At 37.3% G+C, this 10159-nt stretch overlaps 1 long non-coding RNA gene across 1 annotated transcript in view; it reads left to right on the plus strand.

Moving 5' to 3' along the window:
- Positions 1 to 1555: 1555 nt before the first annotated feature.
- LOC108529822 (uncharacterized) overlaps positions 1556 to 10159 on the plus strand; it is a 137065-nt gene continuing 128461 nt past the window's right edge. The window contains exon 1 of the long non-coding RNA XR_001885689.1: positions 1556 to 1675. This is a non-coding gene — a long non-coding RNA (uncharacterized LOC108529822). The remainder of the gene's footprint in view (positions 1676 to 10159) is intronic.

Here is a 10159-nt window from a genome sequence, read left to right on the forward strand (position 1 = left end):
GCGTTCTAGCCCTTTAAAGTTCTACACCTGTAACCATCGGTCTCAAGAATATCCGTCCTCTCCCTGAGCCATACAGATTCTTTTATAAAATACTCGTGGTAGAAAATTTTAAATAAAATTATTAAAGTGATTTCTTAAAAATATACCTGGTTATAAACATCCAAAGGAGCAGTGTCATCAGAGCAATAAGATTGGGAGGTTGTGCACGTATTCTGCAATATTTTAGTAATGTTCCTGGAATTGCGCTTAGAACCAAAACCCCCTTTTATCACATTTGGAAAGGTAAGAAAATTATCTCTTGATTGTTCATTTTGGTTTATTAAAGTATTCAAAAATTTTAGCTCAGAATATGAAGAAAATTGAAATCAACCTAGTTTTACTGTGAAAGTATGGTGAAGACATTATAGTTTGTTTCTTTTGAATTACTAAGAAAACCCAAACACTTCACCATTTCTGTCCATCAAGCCTAATTACCTGTGTAGCACAAATTCTTTATGAAGTATTCCACTGATCTAAAATAAAAAGTCAACATTTACACTACCTACGAGTCTAGCACTTGAACATTATAAAACTTCAGGATATTGGGGATTCATTGATTTGTTCATTAGTGATTAATTTCTGTACTGTACCAATAAATTTTTTGGCCAAAAATATCAAGTCTTCATTTTTTGCTCAATGTCTAGGACAAAGGAATTACCAGTTTTTATCATGTTAATTTTAATTTCATAGTCATCTTTATTTTCATTTTATTAAGAATCCAATCTGTCTTAATGAACTAAGTCTTACCTTTTCAACGTTTTCACGTTGAAAATTTTCACAGATCTTAGCCAGGCGCAGTGGCTCATGCTTGTAATCTCAGCACTTCGAGAGGTCAAAGTGGGTGAATTGCCTGAGCACAGCAATTTGAGGCCAGCCTAGGTAACATGGCAAAACCCCATTTTATAAAATTTCAAATTAAAAAAAATTTTCAAGCATCTTGTGGGTGGTTAGACAATTTACCAGTTTATGCCTAGTTTGTGGACATCATTTCTTCTTACTTTAAACCTTTTGGAGAGCTCCAAAGCCCTACACTGACATGACTTTATCTGTATAAACGGCTTTTAATAGGACAAAATATCTTTCAAGGAAAACTTATTGTTTTTTGACCAGTATTATAAGCAGTCATTTTTACGCTGACCTGAAACAGCAGGAATGTAGAAGAACAATAGACTTTACTAACTGATCTTGGCTGATGATGTAGCTGCAGGTTGTGATGTTGCAGCATTCTTTGCCTTAGGCAATCTTCTTTTCTACAATAAAAATAATTAGCTTCCCACTGTTAGTTGTGAGTCCCAGCTCACTTTCCTTTCATTGGACCTTGTTTTGTCACCTAGTACTGAGAGTTCTGACTCAGGGGAATTGCTAGTAAATGCATTTGTGGTTATATTTCTGTTCTGCCTTAATCACCATTTAACCTTCAATCCTAGGTAACTGGGCTTGATCATATTCAAACCACAAAGCATCTCCTTTCATCATTCTGATTTAAAGCCTCAACCTGCATATTGAGCTTCTCTTCGCTTCCTTTCTGAAGCCTCTGCTGGGTCCATTTAAAGGCCTTGCAAGACTGAGTGGCCTGACAGTGCACCTAGGCCTGTAATAGCACCTGTTGGAGACAAGAGGAGAGGAGCGGTAGAAGGTATGCAGTTCCTCATTGTCCTTCACCTCTGGAACTGTGCACAGAAATATAACATGGCACATAATATGGCTGGATGGTAGGCTCCTAGCAAGATACCCAGCTCTTGGAATGTGGGGTTTAAAGATGAATTATTGGCCGGGCGCGGTGGCTCAAGCCTGTAATCCCAGCACTTTGGGAGGCCGAGACGGGCGGATCACGAGGTCAGGAGATCCAGACCATCCTGGCTAACACGGTGAAACCCCGTCTCTACTAAAAAATACAAAAAAACTAGCCGGGCGAGGTGGCGGGCGCCTGTAGTCCCAGCTACTCGGGAGGCTGAGGCAGGAGAATGGTGTAAAGCGGCGAGGTGGAGCTTGCAGTGAGCTGAGATCTGGCCACCGCACTCCAGCCCGGGCGACAGAGCGAGACTCCATCTCAAAAAAAAAAAAAAAAAAAAAGATGAATTATTGTGGGGGAAACACTAGCCCTTCCCCTGGCAAGAGCAGGAGCTAGGATCTAAGCCTTAGGGTTACAGATGTATGACATGGTGGTACCTTGACTTTTAGCTCTGTTCTATGACCTCATCATTCTATACAGGTGTTTGCTAAATCATCTTTCTCCAAGAGGCCAGCTACCTTTCTGTGAGGCTCTACAGAGCATTCTCAGCCTACTTCACCTTTATCTCTCACATACTAAGGCGATCATGAATAGAAGAAAGTGAGTGATTCCTTAGTCCACTTCTAATCATGATCCCATATTCCTCTTACCAAAATATGCAATCATTAGTCCTAAGGAAGGTGAAAGATAGGACATAATTCTTGCTTTGGTTTTATCACAGACTTATTCAAGATTTGCTCATTCATTCAAGAGTTGCTCCATGATGATAGAATTGGAAGGGCTATGATGAATAATTTCTTTAGAGTAGATATGACAGACTGGTAACCCATGGACTAACATTTTTTTAAAGCAACATGCACACTTATTTAATTGTTTAAAAATTAGTTACTAGCATTTCATGTTGGGTAATCTCACTTTAAAAATCCAGATTTCTGGCGTCTTTCAAAAATTAAAAGACTTGTCCTCACTGGGCCCATATTCCTTCATGGAAACAGTCAGATGGAGGTCCTCCTAGTCAAAGAAGATGCTAAGAAAGGCACTTTCATGCTCCCATCACTGTTCTGTAGGTTGTTTGTTATAGGTATAGATGCTGATATATTACTCGCAACACATCTGTCTGATCTAATGGTACAGAAATGGAATAAAATAATATTGTATATGTTTAAGGATTTTTTCAGTTTTTCTGCGAATGTGGAGGTTTCTTAGATGTACATGTCTTTTGGTTAAAAAAAAAAAAGGATCATATTTCAGTAGTTAAATTTGAACTGAGTTGCTTGGTTGAGAATCTTTGTTCCTTGTGGCTGAGGCAGCGTTAATATAGACATAGTCTGCTGCTTCTGTCTGCGCTTGAAACATTTTACATGCTTTTGTTTCTGATTGGAGTACTTGAGGAAAATTTCCATCATATAGGAATAATAAACAAATTGGTTTGAAGAATAATAAACAAATTGGTTTGAAGTTTGATGTAGTGTCTGTTCAAGACAGACCAACTAAAGAATGTATAGCAACCAACTAAAGAATGAATAGACTCTAAGAGTTTTTAGTACTATCATAAGGGACAACAGAAGCAACAGATTAGTGAAACTCTATGAAGCACTGAATCTAATCCATCTCAGATTCGGAGGCAGCTCACCTTCCATTGTTATATTTATTTATTTTTTGAGTTAGGGTCTTGCTCTGTTGCCCAGGCTGGAGTGCAGTGGCATGATCATGACTCACTGCAGCCTTGAACTCCTGGGCTCAAGTGATTCTTCCACCTCAGCTTTCCAAGTAGCTGGGACTACAGGCACGTGCCAACACATCTGATTAATTAAAAAAAAAAAAAATGTTTGTAGAGATGGGGTCTTGCTATATTGCCCAGACTGGCCTTGAAGTCTTGGCCTCAAGCATTTTGGTCTCAGCCTCCCAAAGTGCTAAGATTGTAGGCAGGATCCACAGCACTCACCCCATCATTGTTTTTATCTCTCTAGTATGTTTATAGGGGATATTGGCGATTCATGACAGAGACTAAAGCAAAAGTGGTTATATTTCTGTTGCTTTCCTATAAATTGGAAGAGTTTTTATGTGAGATCTTAATGTTTTCTTTTCTTTTCTTTTACTCTTAATTGAAAGAGTGTTTTAAAAGAATGTTATAGAGTGAGCATCTGAAGAAGTAATCTAATGTTGAAAGATGAATGTAAAAATGTTGAAGGGGCTAGCCTTTCTGGAGAGCATCAAGAGCAGGGTGGGTGTGGAACAGTAAATGAGAGTGAGTGAATGAAGGAGAGGAGATTGAAAGAAAGGGGAGGAGGGAGATTTCAGGGAATAATTCAGATCGAATTGGAAATAGCACAGGGTACCTATGAGACAAACCGAGTATAGAGTTGAAATGCCAACGCCTTCTTTTCTTGTCTACATTTCTACACATGTGCTCTCCTGACTGCTGTTGACATTTGCATAATTTTTGAGTGTCTTTCAAGGAATTTTAAGGTTGGATAATTAATCAAATCAGTAAGAATCACTCAGAATGGGACAAATCAAAGTTTCACTGGTTTTTTGAAAACTGTTTATCTGCATGTGAAGTGGTACCTAAGAGGCAAATGGGGCAGAGCTGCTAACAGATTGTAGACAGATTCATTTCCAAGGCCAACGTTATTATTTCAGTGTTGACTGAGGTTTACAAAAGCTGTGCAGAAGTATCTGCTGCTTTTTTATTTTCAAGCTCTAACAGACCATTAAGTTGCACTAAATTTTGGAATCATTGATCACTTTTCATGATAAAATCAAAGATATATAATTTGAGCTCTTAATATGCACATTTTATTTCTGAAGTCATCTCAAATGATTATATTCCTTCAAAACACTTCCATTTATAACTTGAAGATATAAAAATATACTGATTAGTTTATTTGGTTAGTCACAAAACAATCTAGAATAATGACAAAAATTGATGGTAAACATTGTGATATATGTCAGCCTGGTCTATGTATTTTTATATTAAATATTAAAGAGAAAAAAGCTTAATTAGGTGATTTAGAAGCTAAACTTTAATTGGAATACTTGCTAATCTAACTGTGGGTGCTTGAAAATATGAGACAAGTAAAACCTCACAGACGCCAGACCATCTTTATGGAAGTCTTAACTCTGAAGAAAGAATTATCCTAATATTCTGGTCATAGGAATACTTCTGTATATAACCCTAAAAACTGATGTATAAATAATCATGTTTATGAACATACATTTAATTACAAGGGTCAGTCTCTCTAAAACAGCTTCAAGTAATGAAATAATCTTATTAATCCTTATATCCAATATTGTCACATATAAATGTTGTCAAATGAATGACAAGGAGAATGAATGATTTATTTTCTAACTCTGGTTTCTGGAGCTTCCTTGCCCCCATGCACTCATTGGTTGTCACCTTTCATCAGCAAATTACTGCCTGATGGCAAATCAGTCCCATACTTGTTTTCTTACAGCTCTGGAGCTAAGAATTTTTTTTTATGTTTTTAAGTAGTTAAAAAAAATCAAAAGAAGAATAAGTTTTAGTGACATGTCAGAATAATATAAAATCCAAATTTCAGTGTCCATAACTACATTGTTATTGGTACATAGTAACATTCATTCATTTACATATGATCCGTGGCTGCTTTCACACTGCAACAGTGAAGATGAGTAATTGCAATAGAAACTGTATGACTGTTGAAGCCTAAAATATTAACTATCTGGTACTTTACAGAGAAAGTTTGCCAATCCCTGCCCTACAGCATGGAACTTAGGAAGAGCACCTGACATTCTTTCTTAAGATCTGGGCATCAAAGTCATAAAATCATCTGTGGTGATGGTAAAAATGAAGATTCCTGGATTCCAATGTTATATTCTCTATTGAATAGAAATCTTTGGAGCCTTGCAGAGTATGGAGTCTGCATTTTTAACTAATGCCCCAGGTGGTTTTTCTGCACATTATGAAATGAGAATCTCTGTTTTGTGCAGGGAAAGGACACTGGACTGCTGGATTCCTAGAGCTCAGTCTAGGCAGACTCTATGGTTCAGTATGAAAGGTCTTTCATGCATTATTTGAGATATCTGGAGTATTCTCTCTGTATTCTCTTTCTATGACCTCTTTTCAGTTACAGAGCTCCTAGGAGGTTTTGCTGTTGAAATAGGTTCTTATTTGTCATATTGTTTAAAATGATTGTCTCCAAAGTAGAGTATACACAGTTTAGTTCACAATCCTCTGGGTTCTAAAAGAAAATATTAGAATTATTATTTTTTTCTGTAACTTATTTTGGTATGTAAATTAAATACATATAAAGAGTATAAAATGAAAAGAAATTTATAACAGAAATATAGTGTTGTCGGTTTACACCCATTACCACCCCATTCCTTTTCCCTAGAGGTGTTTTGTTTCTTTTTCTTTTTTTTTTTTTTTGCCACCTACCTCTATATTTCTTTTTTGGGGGGGTGGGGTGAGGGAGGGCGTACATGTAATAATTTAATGCATTCATATGAGTTGTAAAGGTCAAATCAGTGAAATTGGGATATGCATCACCTTAAATTTGTCTTCTTTATGTGGAAATCATTCAAATTTTTCTCCTGTAGCTATTTTGAAAGTACAATGGATTGTTGTAAACTATAGTCACCATATTGATCTATCAAACAGTAGGCCTTATGTATTCTGCCAAACCGTGTATTTGTATCCATTAATCAACCTTTCTACATCCCCTCATACTCCCTACCTTTTCCAGCCTCTGATAACCATTGGTCTACTCTCAATCTTCATGAGATCCACTTTTTTAGCTTCCACATATGTGTGGGAACACGAGACATTTGTCTTTCTGGGCTTGGCTTTTTTCACTTAATAACCTCCAATTCCATCTATGTTGTTGCGAATGATAGGATTTCATTTTTTATAGCTGAGTAATGTTCCATTGTGCACATACACCACATTTTCTGTATCTGTTCATCTGTATATAGACACTTGGGTTAATGCCGTATTTTGGCTATTGCAAAGTGCTACAATAAACATGGAGTGCAGATGTCTTTCAGATGTATTGATTTCCTTTTGGATATGTACTCAGTAGAAGAATTGCTAGATCATATGGTAGTTCTGTTTTTAGTTTTTTTGGGAACCTCCATACTGTTCTTCATAGTGGCTGTGCTAATTTACATTCCCACCAACAATGTATGGGGGTTCCCCTTTCTCTGTATCTTTGCCATTTTCTGTTATTTCATGTCTTCTTGATAAAAGCCCTTTTAACTGGGGAGAAATGATATTTCATTGTGGTTTTGATTTGCTTTTCTTTGATGATTAGTAATGTTGAGCGTTTGTTCATATACCTGTAGGCTGTGTGTATATCTTATTTTGAGAAGTATCTATTCAGGTCTTTGGCCCATTTTTTAATAGAATTATTGATGTTTTTTGTTACTGATTTGTTGAAGCTTCTTACATATTCTGTTTATTAATCCCTTGTCAGATGGATAGTTGGCAAATATTTCCCCCTGTTCTGTGGGTTGTGTCTTCGCTTTGTTGTGTTCTTTGATGTGCAGAAGCTTTGTAACTTTATGTGATCCCATTTGTCTGTTTCTGCGTAGCTTGCCTGTGCTTTTGTGGTTTTACATAAATAAATCGTTCTTAGATCAACGACCTGAAGCATTTCACCAATGTGGTTTTTCTAGTAATTTCATAGTTTCAAGTATTATATTTAACTCTTTAATCAATTTTGATTTTATTTTTGTGTATGTTGAGACATAGGAGTATAGTTTCTTTCTTCTGCATATGGTTATTCAGTTTACACAGCACTATTTTTTTATTTTTTATTTTTTTTAGAGTCAATGTCTGGCTCTGTTGCCCAGACAGGAGTACAGTGCCACAATTACCACTCACAATAGCCTCAAACTACTGGGCTCAAACAGTCCTCCCACCAAATCCTCCCAAACAGATGGGACTACAGGCGTGCACCACTATGTCTAGCTCACCATTTACTGAGATTGTCCTTTGCTCATTGTATGTTCTTGGTGGCTTTTTTGAAAATGAGTTGGCTATAAATGTGGGGATTTCTATCTGTGTCTTCTGTTCTGTTCTATTGGTCTATGTGTCTGTTTCTATGTCAGTATCATGCTGATTTGGCTATTATAGCTTTGTGGTATATTTTGAAGTCAGATAATGTCATACCTTCAGCTTTGTTCCTTTTACTATTTGGGATTACTTTTGGATTAGTTTGGGTATTTGAGGTTTTTTTTTGTGGTTCCTTATCCATTTTAGGATTGTTTCTCTTATTTCTGTGAAGAATGTCATTGGTATTTTATCACTGGTATATTGACTTTGTATATTGCTTTAGGTAGTAGGAACATTTTGATAACATTAATTCTTTCAATCCATGAGCATGGGATATCTTTCCTTTTTTGAGTGTGTTCTCTTCAATTTCTTTCATTGGTGTTTTATAGTTTTTCTTGTATAGATCTTTCACTTCTTTAATTAAATTGATTTCTAGGTATTTTACATTCTTTGTAGGTATTGTAAATAGGATTGTTTTCTTGATTTCTTTTTCAGATTGTTTGTCATTTGCCTATATAAATGCTACTAATTTTTGCATGTTGATTTTGTATCCTGCAACTTTGATGAATTTGTTGATCAATTCTCTCAGTTCTTTGGTGGAAAATAGGTTTTTCCAAGTATAAGATCATGTCATCCGCAAGAAGGCTAATTTGATTTCTTCATTTCCAGTTTGGATGCCCTTTATTTCTTTTACTTGTCTAATTCCTCTGGCAAAGACTTCCAGTATTATGTTGAATAGAAGTGGTGAAAGTGGACATCTTTGTCTTGTTCCAGATCTTAAAGAAAAGGTTTTTCATTTTCCCCCATTTCATGCAGTGTTAGCTGTGGTTTTGTTACATATGGCCTTAGTTATTTTGAGGTATGTTTTTTCTATGCCCAGTTTGTTGAGAGATTTTATCATAAGGACATACTGAATTTCATCAAATGCTTTTTAGCATCTATTAAAATGATCATATGCAAAAAAGCTGCCGGGAAGCTTGAATAGGGTGGAGCCCACCACAGCTCAAGGAGGCCTGCCTGCCTGCCTCTGTAGACTCTTCCTCTAGGGACAGGGCATAGCTAAACAAAAAGCAGAAGAAACCTCAGCAGAGGTAAATGCCCCTGTCTGACTGCTTTGAAGAGAGCAGTGGATCTCCCAGCATGGAGGTTGAGATCTGAGAACAGACAGACTGCCTACTCAAGTGGGTCTCTGACCCCTCAGTAGCCTAACTGGGAGACATCCCCCACTAGGTGCAGACCGACACCTCACACCTCACACGGTGGGGTACAGCCCTGAGACGAAGCCTCCAGAGCAAGAATCAGACAGCAACACTTGCTGTTCGGCAATATTCTATCTTCTGCAGCCTCCGTGGCTGATACCCAGGCAAACAGCGTCTGGAGTGGACCTCAAGCAAACTCCGACAGACCTACAGCTGAGGGTCCTGACTGTTAGAAGGAAAACTAACAAACAGAATGGACACCCACACCAAAACCCCATCAGTATGTCACCATCATCAAAGACCAAAGGCAGAAAAAACCACAAAGATGGGGAAAAAGCAGAGCAGAAAAGCTGGAAATTCAAAAAATCAGAGTACATCTCCCCCTCCAAAGGAATGCAGCTCATCGCCAGCAATGGAACAAAGCTGGATGGAGAATGACTTTGACGAGATGAGAGAAGAAGGCTTCAGTCAATCAAACTTCTCAGAGCTAAAGGAGGAACTGCATAACCAGCACAAAGAAACTAGAAATTTTGAAAAAAGAATGGATGAATGGATAACTAAAATAATCAATGAAGGGAAGTCCTTAAAAGAACTGATAGAGAGGAAAACATGACACGAGAACTACGTGACAAATGCACAAGCTTCAGTAACTGACTCGATCAACTAGAAGAAAGAGGATCAGCGATTGAAGATCAAATGAATGAAATGAAGTGAGAAGAAAAGTGTAGAGAAAAAAGAGTAAAAAGAAATGGACAAAGCCTCCAAGAAGTATGAAATTATGTGAAAAGACCAAATCTATGTCTAATTGGTGTGTCTGAAAGTGACTGGGAAAATGGAACCAAGTTGGAAAACACTCTACAGGATATCATCCAGGAGAACTTTCCCAACCTTGTAAGGCAGGCCAACATTCAAATTCAGGAAATACAGAGAACGCCAAAAGATACTCCTCGAGAAGAGCAACTCCAAGACACATAATTGCCAGATTCACCAAAGTTGAAATGAAGGAAAAAATGTTAAGGGCAGCCAGAGAGAAAGGTCGGGTTACCCACAAAGGGAAGCCCATCAGACTAACAGCAGATCTCTCGGCAGAAACTCTACAAGCCAGAAGAGAGTGGGGACCAATATTCAACGTTCTTAAAGAAAAGAATTTTC

Source organism: Rhinopithecus bieti, unplaced genomic scaffold, assembly GCF_001698545.2.
Source record: "Rhinopithecus bieti isolate Rb0 unplaced genomic scaffold, ASM169854v2 scaffold_6439, whole genome shotgun sequence".
Classification (NCBI taxonomy): domain Eukaryota; kingdom Metazoa; phylum Chordata; class Mammalia; order Primates; family Cercopithecidae; genus Rhinopithecus; species Rhinopithecus bieti.